Raw genomic sequence first — 18,274 nt, forward strand, 5'->3', positions numbered from 1 at the left:
TGAACAGAATATTCACCAGAAAAATATATTCAAAAGGTGAATTAACACATGAAAACTTGCTCCAAGTCATTGATTGTGTAGAAATGCAAATAAATACAATAATGAGATACACTTCACTCCTGTGGAAATACCAAACATCAGAAAAGATAGCAACAACTGCTGGAGAGGATGTGAGGCCAAAGAAATCCTCCTGCACTGCTGGTGGGAGACTCAATTGGCCCAGTGCCTATGGAGAACAGTCTGCAGAACTCTCAGAAGGCTAGAAGTGGATTGGACCTACCCTATGACCCTGCAATTCTTTTCCTGGGATATATCCTAAGGAACCAAATGCGTCCAGCCAAAAAGATCTTTGTATGCCTATGTTCATGGCAGTACAATGGCCAAAAGCTGGAAGCAACCCAGGTGTCCAACAACAGATAAGTGGGCAAGTAAACTGTGGTATATGTACACAATGGAATACTACACAGCTATTTAAAAAACGAATTCACTTTCTTCACCTCATCTTGAATGGAGCTTGAAGGAATAACATTAAGATAACCCCAAAAATGAAGGTTCAATATGGGATAATCCCACTTGTAGAAAGAAGTTGAAAAATAGGAGCAGAAGAAAAAACACTAAGCAGAACTATGACTGGATTTGGTGTGTTGCACCAAAGTAAATGAATCTGGGGAGGAAGGAGACTGTTCAGGTACTGAAAATGATGGTAGAGGAGGACCTGGGGGTTAGGGAGTAAATTGTTATGTATAAAACTGAGAAATGTTAAACATGCATCAACTAATGTCTTTTACTGTCAACTATAGACCATTAATTCCCCCCAATAAATGGGATAAAATGGTCCCAATGACTTTTATCAAGTGAAGACTTTGAAGATTTTTGAGAAATTTTATTTTCCAAAAAGAGCTACCAAAAAAAAAATCCTATCTCACTTGTCCTTCAAAGTGACTGTGCCAGTTTCTTATAGTCTGATCTTCAAACTTTTGGGAATGCAGAATGCAAGGAGCCTAATTATGACATTATTGGCAAGACAGTAAGAAGCCCCACACGTGTCTTGGAACATTCATGGAGCTACCATAGTGTGGAAGTTCAGCTATAATTGAGGTCACACATATGGACATGAATGCTTCTTATGAAATTTTTTTGTCCTTGTGACTTTTTTTTCCATTTTATTGGTGAGTTAATGATTTACAGCACAGTTGTTGACACATGGTTCTAATTCCCCATCTCCCTGTGATAGGTGTCTGTAAATCATTCTCACCTCCAACTTAGGTCATCAATGCCACCCTCCCTCAGGCATTCTCCAACCTCCATCCCAGAATCCTTTGCTCTAGTAAACCAGCCCCAGTGCAAGTTTTACCTTGTATTTTCCTTTTCTGTCCTTTTCCTCCAAATTCTACATACAAATTGGTTAATTCAGTACTTTTCTCTCTCTCTTTGACTTATCCCACCTAATACTATTCCTTCAAGCTCCATGCAAGGTGAGTTTTTAAAGGAAATAAAGAAATTTATAGAGCAATGTGTACAGTGCAATTTGATTTAAACTTTAAAATAAAAACATTGTATAGCACATTGTATCTACCAGAACATTCACAAAACATTAGAGTGATCATAACCACTTCATTTGGAAATCAAGGTGTATGGAAACTGCACTAAGAAACAAAAACAAGAATTAAAATAAAACCTTTAACTTTTAATTTTTATGTTCATACTTCAGATTTTCACAATGTGAAAAATGTTTATATTAAGTCATTTACTATTTTAGAAAGGTCCATTGAAATATGTTGTAACTGGAGAAATACTCCATTTAGGTAGCCATCAAAACCTGATGTACTTTATTGCACTTATATTTTCTTTTAATTATTATTTAAATTCATATTTTATTTTTAAGTTTTCTTTTTTTTTTGCCTCCAGTGTTTTTGCTCCACCATTTGGAGGCCTTTTTTTCTGTTTGTTTTTTGGTGGGGTTGTTGTCGTTGTTTTTATTGTTGTTTTATTTAGTTTGGGTTGATTTGGTTTGGTTTGGTTTTGGAGAGAGGATGAAAGATGGAGGAAAGAAAGAGTAAGAGAGAGACAGAGACAGAGAGAAGGAGAGATACTTGCAACACTGGTTTGTCGCTGGTGTGAAGCCACACACACACACACACACACACACACACACACACGGGCCTATAACTTAAATCTAGGTCGTCACACATGGTAGTGGGTGCTCTTTATTGGGGACACCATCACCTAAACATTAACATTTTCTAATAATATATAAGAAGCTATGGATGATTTTCTAGCCAAAATCTAAAACAAAGAAAATTAGCTGAGTGATCAACAACAGATTAAGAGAAATGGATCCTATGGTTATTAAATAAAAATAAATGAATATTATCGGGGAGGCAAGAGGTAACGTATCCAGTTAAGTGCATAATACTAAGCAGAAGGGCCTGGGTTCAAACCCCTGCACCCTACTTCCAGGGGGATGCTTCACAGTAGTGAAGCAGGTCTACAGGTTTCCTCTCTCCCTCTCTGTCTTCCCTTCCTATCTTAGTTTCTCTCTGTTCTACCCAATAAAATGAGGGAAAAAGAAAAATTTAAAATGTCATCCAGGAGCAATGGATGAGTAGTGCCAACATTGAGCCCAGCAACTGGAGGCAGAAAGGAGGGAAGGAGGGAAGGAAAGAAGGAAGGAAAAAAGGAAGGAAGGAGGAAGGAAAAGAGAAAGGAAAGAAGGAAGGAAAGAAGGAAGGAAGGAAGGAAGGAAGGAAGGAAGGAAGGAAGGAAGGAAGGAAGGAGGGCTTTGTAATTTTATTTTAAATAAGTAAAGTCTTCAGGAGACACAATGTGATTACCAAAGGACCAGACTTAGGGAGGATATGATGGGAAAAAAAATAATTAAAAGAGGTCTGCAGAAAACTGATGCAGGTGTGTAAATTTTCTCTATCTTGATGTGGCCATGTCCAATGCTCTACTTTTAGATAAGCATAATGTAATACATGTAAAATATACCTCAGTGAATATACACAAAATATTTTTTAAATCCAGTGTATAATTCTCAGTCCCTACTTGTATGAGTATAGAGATCATCATGACTGATCCATTCTCCATGTTTCTGAAAAGAAGTCTAGACTGTATTTCAATGGAAGACAATTTCAATTCTGACATGAGACTGTTAAACTATTTTTATACTCCCTTAGAAATAATAGCATTTTTATTTTTTATTGGGTGATTACTATTTAATAGTTGACTATAAATAAAATAGTTTTTACATGCACAACATTTCCCAGTTTTCCACATAACAATACAACTATCACCAAGTCCTCTGTCATCAAGTTCCAGTACCTGAACTCTCCTCCCACCCGCCAGAGTCTTCCACTTTGGAGCAGTACACCAGCTTCAGTCCATGTACTCCTTAATGACTTCTCTTCTGATCTTGTTTTTCAACTTATGCCTGTGAGTGAGATCATTTCTGTTTCTGACTTATTTTACTTAACATGATTGCTTCAAGATTCATTCAAGATGGGCTGAAAACCATGAAATCACCATTTTTAATAGCTGTGTAGTATTCCACTTTCTCAGTCACTCACTTGTTGTTGAACTGATACCACTTCCAAAGTCTTTTCTCACTCCTGTGACTAATGCTTCAATTAGTGTTTGGATGTTGTCCTCATTCTTATCTGCTTCTACCTTTGGAGAGCTTTTATCTGGGCTTTTTTCCTAGTTCATTTCTTGGTTTCAATGTTTCTTCTTGGTTTAATCATTTTATATAGTGTGTCACTCTCTTAGTTCTTTTCAATCCACTGATAACTCTTGCCTGGATTGGCCTCTGTATGCCTAAGTAAGGTAAAAAGTTCACAGTTGTGGAAATTAATAGTTATTTCTATGATATCTCAATCCCTGAGTTGAAGCAGAGTGGCTGTTAAAACCTCTTTTGTTCTTTTTCTTCACTGTAGGCTCTGGGAGCCTAGGGGCTTTTTAACTATAAGTAGGTTTTTAGCTTAATGACTCACTCCTGACAAAGAGATAAATCAGGGTAAAGGAGAGATAGCAAAGTGGTTATACAAAGAGTCACCCAGGCCCCGAGGCCCCAAAGGCCCAGGTTCAATTAAGCTGCTCTGCCAACAACCAGAACCAAGACGAGCAGCACTACTTGGCTCTGTGAATTTCTAAATAAGTCTGGTATATAGTCTGTGGATTCTGAGGCAATTATTCACCATGTTCTCATCAGGAAAACAACATGGAAAAGCTCCCATTATTCAGCCCCACCTCTAGGCCACTGGGTTGTAGATCTTCTCCTGAGTTTCCCAGCAAGTTCTCTGCCCCACCCTGGTGTCATCACAGGGCCTCCCCACTGCTGCCCCAGCCTCTGAGGGGCAGTAGCAGTGGGGTCTCACAGTTGCATCTGGTGAGTCTTAGGGGAATCCTCTCCTCCCTTCATCAGTCTTTTTGTTGTCAAATAGCCTGGATATGGTGCCTCGACTGGCAAACAGTTGCATTGTTACCAGCAGCTCAGTAGTAGATACAGGATTTAGGCCCAGGAATCTCTCTTTAGGCTCCTCTCTGTCCAGGAGCCACAAGTGTTTTCACTCACTCATGACTTGGTGGGTTCCCAAAGTAGTCCTAGTCTCATCTTGTTTTGGTCTCAGGTGATCTTTAATAATCCTAGTTGACCAGGGAGAGAAGAGGAAAGAAATACAGCTGCTGCTACTCTGTAATTTATTTATTTCTTGGGTCAAAACAGAGAAACTGACAAGGAAGAGGAAGATGGAAAGATATCTGTAACCCTGCTTCATTACTTGTGAAGCCTCACCTTGTGAATGGGAACTGAGGGCTTGAACTCAGGTCCTTGTGTACAGTAACATATGCATGAGTAACCAGGTGAGCTACCACCTGGCTGCAATAATAGTTTCAGAATCACAGTTAAGTCATTAAATTTAAGGCACCTTTTTCTGGTTAAGATTTGGTACAGTGATAAGCATGTGACTCAATACAGTCTGATAATAAATCAGGAGCAATATGTTGAGAACTTTTGTAAAAGAAGTTTTCTCACTTTCAACATTATCAACTGAAAGAGACAAATCATCCCTTCTGAACACCAAGAAGTATTGATGTAAAGCCAAAAGCAGATAGATACACTCCATCTCTATGAGGGAAAAAGCAAAAATCATAGTCTACCTATTCTACTGCAGCACTCAGCAAATTATTCATACTATGCTGTGAACTAGACACTTCTAAAATGTAAATCGTACTTGCTTAAACTTACTTAAACAACACACTTACTTGCTTAAATTCCTACAATGGTATTAAATTAACCTTATAGAAGAATTTAAATATATTAATATGAACTACAAAAGTATGCTCATTCTAGTTCCACCCAACATTTTTTTTCTCACCTAATATCTCTTTTCCTAAGTGTTAATCAATTGTACCCCTCTCATTCCTGGAGCCCACTATGTTGCATCACATGAGGCCTTGTGTGCCATTATAACTGGTAATCACTAAGACTGTGCCACTCAACCACCTGTCCTCACTACTGCCTGAATACATCTTTACTAGTCCTTATATTTCAGCTTAAACCCCCTCCTTTCCCAGTGAAACTTCTCTGATATCCACCCAAACCCAGTCCCACTGAATTTTCAAGTTGTAACACTCAGTATATCAATGACTGTTTATATGTCAGCCTCTAATTACCACTTAGATCAAATTATTATATTTATAAAGGACTGAGTAAAATGGTATATATAGGAATGCATTTGGACTTTTTCCCTCATAGCATGGCAAACTCTTATGTAAGATTTAACAGCACATTTTTTTCTTCCTATCTCTGTTGATGTTCTTGGCTTAGAAATAGTGTAAAAAAATAACATAGAAAATTCTTCCAATTTAAAGAAGCTGGTTTTTAAATGTGTGATTGCATATAGTTATGATGCCTGGAAAGTATGTATGTGCAATTTTCTGTCCATTTCATTTCCTCAAAAAGGAGGCATAGGAAGGACATAACTATAAAAATCCTTATTAATCATAAAAAACTATTTGGATGGCACACAGACACCCTTCTACAAAAGTAAAGTGTTTACAAAATATATCTTGTAATCTTTGTGAAATGTGTACAACTATACAGGTGTGATAAAGCATACACTTGAAATTTCCCCAGCAGTTAGAAGAACTCCAGCTCCATCAGGACCCAAAAAGAAAAGAGGAAAAACTGAGCAAGGACATTCAGAAGAAGTAATAGGTGTAGGTATGAATTAGGAAGGAAGAAAAGGCAGGACCATAGAAAAAATGGGCAAATATATATAAGCATAGATAGTTATAGATGTAATAGTGAGCCCATACCTGTGACCTTGGGAGAACCATTGCCATTTCCAGTGGAGAGAATGAGGGCACAGAATGCTGGTGGTAGGAATGATGTAGAACTGTATCCTGTTATCTCGTAATTTAGTTAATCATTATTAAATCACTAATATAAATAAGCAAATAAATAAAAAGGATGTGGGTGCAGCCTTACTAGACAATCCAGATTCAATTGTAGCAGCAGAGAGAATTTTTTCTATGGTGGAGTTGAAACACCATCCAAGACTGCCTCTGCTCTCTCCCTTCCTTCTCTGATCCAATACGCAATTTGAACGAGTTTTGTTCAGATGGAGGTAGTTTTCAAAAACATGGAGGTAGTTTTCAAAAACCTAACAGAACCGTATTTCATTGTCTTCCTAAGTACACTAGGGTCTGGAGTAAATGTTTTAATTTTGTTCTATAGAATACCATTGGTTATAATTCTAAATGGCTATCAACAGATGACTGGATAAACAATCATGAGATGTCCTGTACCCCAACTCTCCAGAGCCTTAAGCCACTAGGGATCAACATGTCAACGCCCATGTTCAGTGAGGAAGCAATTACAGAAGCCAGACCTTCCACCTTCTGCACCCCATAATGATCCTGGGTCCATACTCCCAGAGGTATAAAGAACAGAAAAGCTGCCAATGGAGAGGATGGGATACAGAGTTCTGGTGATGGGAATTGTGTGGAAATGTACCTCTCTTATCCTACAGTCTTGTCAGTAATTATTCAATCAATCAATCAAAAAGCTGGTCATCATCAGGAATAAGATAACTTCAGAGGTAAGTGAGGGGTCAGCATTTCCTAAAATTAGGAAATGAAGGACAAAAGCCCTTGTCCTTCAGGATATCTATAGGTGTCACTAATTAAAGAAAAAAAAAATGTTGGTGCCAGAGTATTAGCTCAGCCTGACAGAGCACCAACCTGCATACCAAGTTCCAGAGGTTGCAAGTTTAATCCCTAGCACCAACCTATACCAAAGCTGATAAATTCTATAATCTCTCTTCTCTGTGTCTCATGCTCTCTCTTTTTCTCTTTTACTGTCATTGTTCCCTCTCTCTCTCTCTGATAAGTCAATAAATCTTACTTATTTGTTCATTGTTTTAATTTGATGTGACCGAGAGAAAATGAGAGGGGGGAGGGTGGTAGTAAGAGGGAGATGCCTGCAACACTGCTTCATTACTTGAAAAGCTTCCTTCCTGCAGGTAGAAATTAGAGGCTTGCACCTGGGTCCTTGCACATGGTATTATGTGCACTCAATCAGGTGCACAACTGCCTGAACCCTAAATAAATATTTTTATAAATAAATTGCTAAGTTGTTCTGAATCAAATAAATTTGAAAATTAGTAGATCTCACTTAATCAAATTAATTGGAGGATTTCTAGGTGACATTAATATAAATAATATGGCAAATTAAGTCCCAAAATGAAATTGAGAAGGGCTTAATTTTTAATGATGCATTTTTGGGGTTATAACACTATTGAAACACTCTAGAAAAAAGAAAAAGAACAGCCTTCAGGTCACTATTTGCTAATTCCTTATTAAACCAAAAGCTCACACCCAACCTACTCTCTCTACAATGTAGGATGGCAACCATTAGCTCTTAATGAAGTTAAAGAGGATTGATAACTGGGAAGACTATTTTATGGTCCCAAAGGAAAATGCAAAACAAAGACTTCTAAAGTCTATAAAATATAACATTATACTAACTGGTCATCTGTGTTCAGTACATTATATACAATGACATAAAAAATGAATTTTGGTCCATATTTCCAGAGGGAACGAAATGTTAGGGGAAGATGACCAGAAGTCTCTGAACTCCAATTTCACCAGGACCCCCAGAGAGAAGAGAGAGGAAAAAGAAAAAGAAAACAAAACAAACGAAAGAGGACATTCAGAAGTAGCAGGTATGACTTAGAAAGGAAGAGAAGGCAGAACCATAGGAAAATGGGCAAATACATATAAATATAGTTTTTGGAGTAATACATAACCCATATCTGTGATCATGGGAGAACTAATACAATTTCCAATGAAGAGACTGGGGACACTCTGATGGTGGTAAAGGTGTAGAATTATACCCGTTATCTTATAATATTGGAAATCAATATTAAAACATGAATATTTTTACTATTTATATAATTTTTATTTATAAAATGGAAATATTGACAAGACCATAGGATAATAGGGGTACAATTCCCACCACCAGAACTCTGTATCCAGTCCCCTCCCCTGATAGATTTCCTGTTCTTTATCCCTCTGGGAGTATGGACCCAGGATCATTATAGGGTGCATAAGGTGGAAGGTCTGGCTTCTGTAATTGCTTCCCCACTGAACATGGGTGTTGGAAAGTTGATCTACACTCCCAGCCTGTTTCTCTCTTTCCCTAGTAGGTAGGGATCTGGGAAGGTGAGGGTCCAGGACACATTGGTGGGATTGGCATCATGGTAGCATCTGGGACCTGGTGGCTGAAAAAAGAGTTAACATATAAAGCCAAACAAATTATTGATTAATCATGAACCTAAAGGCTGGAACAGTGCACATGAAAATTTGGGATCTCTGTTTTGGAAATAGCTAGTGGGTCTATTTTACATATATTTCAAAGGGTCCATGACTTTACTAGCTAGATCAGGGAAGAGAGTAGCTCATAAATATGAGAAAAGTGTATAAATACTGTTGATTATAAACCCCACCGGTTTATAATCTGGGGCCCATATTCAGCATGGGAACCTGTGTAGCTTCTGCATCCCTGTAGGTCTGAGCTCATATTCTGTGGTCATGAGTAGGAACGTTCCAATTTGCACCAATAGCAGGACCCATCTTCCTCAGGTGGTAGATAGAGTATGTTATTCAGCCTCCCTTTGGAGGATGGAACATTCTCTATCATTCTTGATCCACACTGAGGGCAAGATCCTATAGGGGCCCACAAAGGGGTCCATTATGTTGTTCCTGATACAGATGACCAGTGACAATGGAGAGGGGGATCTATTTGAGGTCTAGGCCCATTACGTCTGTGTGGGAATCCCAGAACTCTACGACTAGGGTCCCAAAGTGTTCTCTATTCTATACTCTTGGATCAGCAGCTGTTACCTACAATTCTGATAAGAAATATATAATCAGGTATTATAACTTCTCATTGTGTTTTTGATTAGCATTTTTCTTTTTTTTAACATTCATTGCTTTTTTATTAGTGGTGTAATAATAATTAACAAGATTGTGGAAAAGAGAAGTACAATTTCATACAATTCCCACTACTAGGGTTCTGTATCTGATCCCCTTCATTGGAAGGTTCCCTATTCTTTATCACTCTGGGAGTATGGACCAAAGATCTTTATGGGGTGCAAAAGATGGGAGGTCTGGCTTCTGGAATTGCTTCTCCGCTAGACATGGACATTGACAGGTTCATACATACCCCCAGCCTGTGTCTATCTTTCCCTAGTGGGGTAGGACTGTAGGGAGGTAGGTTTCCAGGAAACATTAATGAGGCCATCTGCCCAGGGAAGTCAGGTTGACATCATGGTAGCATCTGCAACTTAGTGGCTGAAAAGCACTAAGATCTAAAGCAGGACAAATTGTTTAATAATCAGGAACCTAACAGTAAGAATATAGCAGATGAGATCTGGGGTCTTCATGTTAGAAGAAGCTAGAAAGTCTATTTTAGGTATAGTCTTTTATTTATTTATTTATTCCCTTTTGTTGCCCCTGCTGTTTTATTATTGTAGTTATTCTTGTTGTTGTTGGAAAGGACAGAGAGAAATGGAGAGAGGAGGGGAAGACAGAGTGGGAGAGAAAGATAGACAACTTGCAGACCTGCTTCACCACTTGTGAAGCAACACCCCTGCAGATGGGGACCCAGAGGCTTGAACCGGGATCCTTATACCAGTCCTTGGGCTTTGCACTGCCTACACTTAACCTACTATGCTACCACCCAACTGCCCTACTTCCTTTAGGTATATTCTAAAGGGCCCATGACTTTACTAGTTTTTGCCTGAGCCCGACAGCTAACATGCAGGTGGACCAAAGGTATGGTCTAGGAAGATGGTGTCAGAGTTGGGAATAGGACTAGAAAGCTGCATCAAGCCAGAAAGTAGCTCCCAAATATGGGGAAAGTATATAAATACTAATAACTGTAAATCCCATCAATCTGACCTACAGCCTATGTCTATTGTACTTCCTAGTTCTGTCCATTCAAGGGCCTGGAGCCCATATCAATACATTAATATTTGGAATTCGTTCAGTTAAAGCCAAAGGAGTGTAACAATCTGTGGTTTCTCCCAGATAAATTGTCAGATCCGTAAACCACAAGCCTTGAGTCAGTTTGGTTTTACTTTCCAAACTCTGGAATCCACCTCAATTTTGTTGCAAAAAAGGGAAGTGTAGAAGGAAAAAGAACTTATGAGGGTCATACCTTTAAATTCTATCTATATGTTTGCTGAATACACACACACACACACACACACACACACACGCTGCAAAAGCCACAAAAAATTAAGAACCAAAGTTACAAGCCAGGTCCCTGACATGAAAGCTAGACTTGGATTCAGTTCCTTCACAGGGAATTGCTTGGGGAGGGAGTTCAGATGGACTTTGTACAAACCCTTGAGTGCTCAAGCACTCCCTTGCATTTGGTTTTGGTTTTTAACCATGTAGCAAATGCTTTGGGCAATCATCACTGAAGCTGCAGCAAGCAGGACTCTCTTGACAAGCTCTGCCCCTCCTTGTGGAAAGCCATTCAAGCACCTATTTTACAGCTGATGGTTTTGCATTCAAAGCTTCTAAAAGGGGCCTGGGCTTCCAGTGGTTCTTTCTAATTCATGGCAAAAGGCAACATTTTAAGGAGTGGGGGGAAGGGGTTGAGAGGGGCTGAAAGAAAAATCTCACATCTTCTATAGAAACGTCACTAGTCTGAAAGGAGACACACAGGCTTATACAGAGGGACAAATTCTCAGAACCTGCCTACTGTGGACACAAGGCACCTTGTGCCTTCAGCATGAGTCTGGGCTAAAGTGATATACTTGTGTATGAAAGGCAACAGTTGGGGTCCTGACTCTGTAGCTCCGCCATATTTCTCTGTGACTTGCAAAGACATCTACCTGAATTCAAACAATGATCATAGTCAGCTATTCTTTTATTATTTGTTTGTTTGTTTGTTTGCCTTCATAGTTATTTCTGGGGCTCAGTGCCTGCACTACAAATCCTCTGTTCCTGGCGGCCATTTTTACCTTTTTTTTTTTATTTCAATTTTTTACTTGACTGGACAGAGAGAAATTGAGAGGGGTGGGGGGATGAAGAAGGAGAGAGAAAGATATACACCTGCAGACCTTCTTCAGAGCTTGTGAGGTGTCCTCCCTGCCAGTGGGGAGTGGGGGCTCAGACTGGGGTCCTTGCACATGACAATACATGCACTTAACCGGGTGCATCAACGCCCAGCATTAACAATTCCTTTCTTCACTTCTTTGGAGGAAACCAAAAAGAAGGGGAAGCTCTGACTTTAAAAGTCCCAAATGCTGACATCTGATCAATCTTTTTTTTTTTTTAAGATTTGTTTAATATTGTGTTAGGAAGCACTCTTCTTGTGTCTAATATTTTACTGCAACTGTGAGTCATTTCACATTATTTGGGGTATTACAATGTCTTCTGTGAGTTATTTAAATGCCAAAAGAGGGAGTCGGGCTGTAGCGCAGTGGGTTAAGCGCAGGTGGCGCTAAGCACAAGGACCAGCATAAGGATCCTGGTTCAAGCCCTGGCTCCCCACCTGCAGGTGTGTCACTTCACAAGCGGTGAAACAGGTCTGCAGGTGTCTATCTTTCTCTCCCCCTCTCTGTCTTCCCCTCCTCTCTCCATTTCACTCTGTCCTATCCAACAACAATGACAACAATAATAACTGCAACAATAAAAAAAAAAAAATGCCAAAAGATAAAGGTCCCCTCCCCCTAGAATACACACATACCATAAAAAGAAACTGATATTCCTTGTTAAGGTAATAAAAATACATATAATAACAAATTATGAAGAAATTATTTTAAGTACTGATATGACAAGGAGCTGTGAAGGGATCACTAAAATTTGCTGAATGAAAAAAAAAAAACATTATTCCTCTAATCCTCACTGATTTTTTTTTTAACTAAATTTTGCTATCTTAGCCCAGCAACTCCCCAGATGATATTTCTGCCCTTAGGAATTGCACCACTTCCTTTAAAGCTCTAACTTTTTGTCTCCTTCTTCCTCCCTCTTGCTATTATTGTTACTAGACAGTGTAGAATGACATGTTCAAGAAAATGCTTACCTGGAGGCTAGAGTGTTTCCTAGCATTTGGATTTCCATTTATTCCATTAAATTTCCTTACAAATTAATTTTTAAAGGGACTCTGAGAGTTCATTTCCCAAACAGCTGACCAAAACCACGTTCCCTAAAAGCAAACAAAATAGCACTTGGTGGCTTGTTTTGTGTTTTTGTAGTTGTTGTTTGTTTGCTTTGTGTTGCTTCCACTATAAAATGTCTCCAAGATAGATTCTGACTCTGCATTCTGCTCTTTATTACTCTGATATTTAATATAATAATCAGGATATGTTGATATTCCCAGGAAACCTCTCCAGAGCCAGAAACTGGCTTATCTTAATGGCACTTTTAGCCTAAAGCATATTAAATGCAGCTTCATTAAAAAATACATTTAAATTGCCATAATAAATTTCTTGGCAAGGTCTCTAAACACCAAGTAAAGAAATCTGTAATCTCCTAGTCTGGCCCCTTGGCTAAGTAGCCATGTAACTTTGTACAAAGGTTGTTCCTTCTCTACAGCTCCCTTTCTCAGCCAGTAAACTAGTAATAATAGATGTGTCTGGCACTCAAGAATGGCTGCAAGACACTTCTTTATACTGGGACAGCATTTTACAAGTGACAAGTTGGCTTTAGGCTAAATATGTCAGAATGATGCTTCAGCACAAGTCGTAGGAGTGGATTTATGATTTCTATTGCACAAACTCAATGGTACCAGCCATCAGCTCCATTTGTTATAACTCACGGTTTAGCACTGTGTCGTCTCTTTGCTGGCTTTTTACCGGGTCTGTGCCTCCAGGGCTTGCCCTATCACGGTGCTAACACCATTTTCAAGCATAAATAAGCAAGGTTGGGAAAATAGCTCATTTGATAGAGCACTGGGTTTGCAAGCCTGAGGCTCCCAGTTTGATTTATGGCACTATCAAGTATCAGAGTGATGCTTTGGCTTCTTTCTCTTTCTCCCCATTTCATGTGAAACACACTCTCTCAAATCTCATGTGAAATAAGTAAACTTTTCTTTTCCTAAAGGCTAAGCAGCCCACTCTTTAGCTGGAGTGGATTGCAGTAAACCTTGGGTAGAAGAGTCTCTCAGTTGTGAGCAGTGTGACAGACCCACCCTACCTCTCAGGTACTTCTAGTCAGTTCCTGCACCTGACAGAGTGCCAACCCCTTCCTCACAAAGGTGGTTGAGGACAGGATTATAAAATAAAACAGGTAAATACTCATGGCGTGATTTCACCCCCATGTCACCTTTCCCACACTCCCCTGGAAGATTTCCAGGTAGTAGAATTGGCACAAAGTAAGTGTCAGAAAGAGAAGATAGTTATTCAGTCTTTACTTCTGTGCTTCTCTGTGCAGATCATTGCAATAAGGACTACAAAGTAAAAGAAAAGGAAAAAAACAAACAAAACTAGCCTGAGAAGCTTTGTTTTCTTCTCTGACAGAAGCAGTGTCACCTTGAGTTCCTTTCCCTTTTTCTTTTCTTTGATATTTCTAACCATAGCACTGCTCAGTTTTGGCTTGTGTGGTGTCAGTCCCAGGGCTTTGGAGGTATGTAAGTTGACTGTATAGCCATTATGCTATCTCCCTAGGCCTTTGAATCCCCTTTTTAACAAAGATATTCAAAATATCTCATATATCCTGCAATATGCCCTGAACAGTTTGAGTAAAGATAGTACCCCTCCCCCCCACACACACACACAAACACACACACATACAATACTGAGCTAGATTTGTGAAGAAACTCACCGTCTACCTAATTCTTGATTAGGATGTAATGAGGTGGTATACATTGCAAGATTCCCAAATATTTAAGACCATGTTAGCCTTTCAGCTCACTAGATAAATTACAGGCGAGTGACCTTTCTGGGGTGTGTGGGGGGTGTGGGGTGGGTATAGAAATAGAATAAACTAGCCTGTTTAAGCCAGAACAGGCAGGCTGAAATTAGCCTATACTCCTGTGAAATTGCAATGCCATTTTATATCAGAGAACATATATCAAACATAGATTAGTCCTCTAAAGTTTATCAAGCATAGATTAGTCCTCTAAAGTATATACCAAGCATAGATTAGTCCTCTAAAGTATATCCTAATGAATTGAAACAATGGACACGTTAACATATTCAGGATTAAAAAAAAAATCAATGTAAAAGAAATTTATCCTTGTTGGTTGGTTTGAGTGCCCTCATGTGTCTCAACAGGGTAATGCTGTTTTTAGGTCTTCCCAAGGACTATCTGGAAGGAGAGATTCAATGGCACACATATCCTCATTAGGAGCTTCCTATGATACTGAAGATTCACAAGCTGCCCTGGGATTATGAATTTGTTCTCTGATATAAAATGGCATTGCAATTTCACAGGAGTATAGGCTAATTTCAGCCTGCCTGCTCTGGCTTAAACAGGCTAGTTTATTCTATTTCTCCCCCACACACACACACACACTCACACACACACACCCAGAAAGGCAGTGCTCTAAGCTTTATCATGGTAGTGGGCACAAAAGCAGAGGACCTAGATCTACTTCTATATCATCTCAACTTAGAGAACCTAAGTCCACCATCCACTCTACAGTGAAGGAGAAAGCATCCTGCAATCTGGGTTTTAGGCTCTTTCTATAAAAATACAAGATGGCAGCTAAAGAGATAAGAATAGCTGAGAAGCATCTGCAGCAAGGCCCAGCATAGAGGAGACAGGTACCCAGAAAGTGTTAATTGACTTCAAACCTGTAAACACTACTACAACCCACTTGCTGTATTATATTTCCAGAAAGCATATATTCATCCTCAAATGCAACATTCATGTGTTAAGAACATTCACAAAGTCCGGGAAAAATAATATCTTTCTCTGTGTTCCTCACAACACCTAACCTAGCATCAGATATTCAGTAACCCTCCATAAATTCAAAGGGGAAGAGGAGAGTTGATATTCTTAGGGTACTTTTTTCTTTCTTTCTTTCTTTGGCACTGTTTAAAGCAACTAAAGTTAAAAAAAAGCAGGGGGGAGGATGGAGGGCAGTGACACACCTGGTTGAGCATACACATTATACTGTGGAAAGACTTGGTTGCAAGCCCCTGGCCCCCACTTGCATGGAGAAAGCCTCACTCGAGGTAAAGCAGTGATGAAGGTCTCTATCTCTCCTTTTCAATCTCCCCCTTCCTTTTCAACCTCTGTCTCTACCTAAAATAAATAAATAAAATAAAATATTTTAAAATATTAAAAAAGGAAGTTTTTCACACAATAATTTAAAATGTTTTACCATAAAACTGGTTTCTTGATTTATAAAAAAAAAATTAAAAAAATGCCACCGACCTGCATCCTTTTCCTCAACTTTGGGCATGTATGAACAGTCCGATAGAGCAGTCAGTCTCAGAGTCCCTACAGTTTCTGGTCAATCATTTTAGACTAGTCTTGAGAGGTCTGACTCTCTGTTAGCAACAAAAGAAACATTTACCAAGAAACCATGCTCCTGGGTTCCTGTCATCAAAGAGGCAAAGAGCCATTCACTACTTAGCTTTTAAGCTTGTCAAATCCAACAAAGCCCCAAAGATTCTTGGCTTAATCTTCCCACTGAACTTATGCCAGCTCTGCACGGGCACAACCAGGGCATCGTTACTTGGCCTTAAGTGTTGGCATTTTCTCCCACTCACGTCTTTGCACTGTCCCTGCTCAAGAGAAATGCAAAAGATTCTTTTTCCCTCTCACCCATCACACCTGGGGGCAATGTCAACTCAGACAGCCAGCCCTGGGAAAGCTCCTCAACTATCTGAAGTCCAGCTTAGTCATTTAGCTAGGTAAGAAAGTGTCCACCTAGCAGAGATGCTAAATAGCCTAGTCAATTAAAAATCGCATGCAACAAATGACGAAGGAAAAGCCCTGATGTATATGATTCACATCATCGTTAAATTGGGAGAACATTCATTTCTAATAAAGTTCTTTGGTTGATTGATAGATTCCGTTTGATTCAAATCTCTCTCATACTTCTCTCCATTTCTTTCCTGCTGCCACTGTTATTGCCCAGAATTTCATCAGCACAAGACTGACATTACTTACTGGTCTTAAGACCTCTGTTCTTTTCTTCCAACAATCATAAATATGATCAAAAGATCTTTTCCAAACACTTATTTCAACACATCATTTAACAATTTCTACTCAAGAACCCTTAATGACTCCCTGTCATTTGTAGAATAAGATCAACCTCTGAAATATGATAGTCAAACTCTTCTAAATTCTCTTGTACCACCCCAATAAAAAAGATACAAAGGGACCAGATACCAACTCCAGGAGTCTCAAGGCTTTCCTACCACTGTTGTATCAAAGTCCAAAACTCAAGCATACCAAAACTGTAGACATCCAGACCACCTCAATTTCCTGGGAAGAAACTCTATACTAGATATTTCTACATTGCCTTTAGCAACCTCCAATGTGCCAGTGGTACACACACACCAATGTGGCTGTTCTCTACTGAATTTCTTCTGTCCTTGTGAGCCACTATACCCAGCAATGAGCTTTCAGACACATGATAGTAAATGATGAAAATAAGGAGCAATAAATCAACATGGGATAAAAATGAAAGTACACCATAAAATTTATAGGACACTGTGTTCTAGTAGGAGCACTAAAAATGTGAAAAAAAAGGATGTGGATGGTGGAGTGGGAACTAAGTCATTTCTACCCTACAAAACCAGTAAACCAAACACAGGAAGAGAAACAAAGAGCACCACCATGAACAATAAAAAAAAATTACTAAGAAGACAGAGGATACTGAGGAATAGAAATTAAGATCCAAGGAAATATTATCATGGAACTGTCCTCTTGTTCTCCTTCTAGAAGAGAACACTAAACTATGAGGATGCATTGCAATACATGTACAACTACTGCCCAAAGCAACAAAAAACATTGCTGAGTTTTCAAGACACAAACCAAAATAACTTAGCACTTTCCTAAGTTCTTAAAAAGCAATTCTATCAGTTCAACTCATTTCCATACCAAGCCTTCCTTAAAATTCATCCAAAAGCCTTTCTCATATCTCTAGTCAGCCTTGGCCTAGATGTCCTTCTCTTCCCACCAAGATCCTGACAACCTGTACCTTCAGGAATTGAGTCAGGTTAGCCATCTTTTCAACTTGACAACAAACTCCTTGATGACAAGAAGCATTAGTTTTCCTTCTTCCCCCTGTATCTCCTCTCTTTTACCAACACTTATTCATTCCCTAGCACCCAGTTCAGAACTTTAGAAACACCAAGGTAATCAATTCATTTAAACTGAAATGTGTGTATGAATTGATAGACACTACAAAATAATTCTTACTTTGGAGTGTCTAGGATTGTCAAACTTCTTTCTCCAATGACTCCTTCTTATTTACTTTTTTTTTTTAAGTTTTCTTCTTTAGTCCTTTCACCTTATCCCAGTCTTCAATCATCACCTTTCTACCCTGATAAATCCTCACTTGGATAATTAGCCTCCTTCACAAATCAGCAGACAAGGCTCAGTGTTGCAATCACTCACTCATAAGAAAATATGAGCTTCTATACTAGGAGTGATTTGTGATGCCACAGCCATTTTCCCATTCAGTCAAGAGCTTATCAGTCCTTGCTCCTGCACATGCTGATCCTTCCCTGCCCCTTCTCCCCAGTCCTGCCCTGTTCTCCTCCCCTCAAGAAATGAACTGGCTTACCCAGCA

The 18,274-nt window shown here is 39.1% G+C and overlaps 1 long non-coding RNA gene across 2 annotated transcripts in view; it reads right to left on the reverse strand.

Moving 5' to 3' along the window:
* LOC132534635 (uncharacterized) overlaps positions 1-18,274 on the reverse strand; it is a 95,677-nt gene that overhangs the window by 75,089 nt on the left and 2,314 nt on the right. Inside the window, exons 2-3 of one of the 2 annotated variants that reach the window (XR_009546361.1) lie at positions 12,605-12,727; positions 3,334-3,433 (exon numbers count right to left, since the gene is read on the reverse strand). This is a non-coding gene — a long non-coding RNA (uncharacterized LOC132534635). Of the gene's footprint in view, positions 1-3,333; positions 3,434-12,604; positions 12,728-18,274 lie in introns of those variants that run through there. The other variant, XR_009546362.1, reaches the window with a different exon arrangement.

The sequence above is a fragment of the Erinaceus europaeus genome, chromosome 19 (assembly GCF_950295315.1).
Source record: "Erinaceus europaeus chromosome 19, mEriEur2.1, whole genome shotgun sequence".
Classification (NCBI taxonomy): Eukaryota; Metazoa; Chordata; class Mammalia; order Eulipotyphla; family Erinaceidae; genus Erinaceus; species Erinaceus europaeus.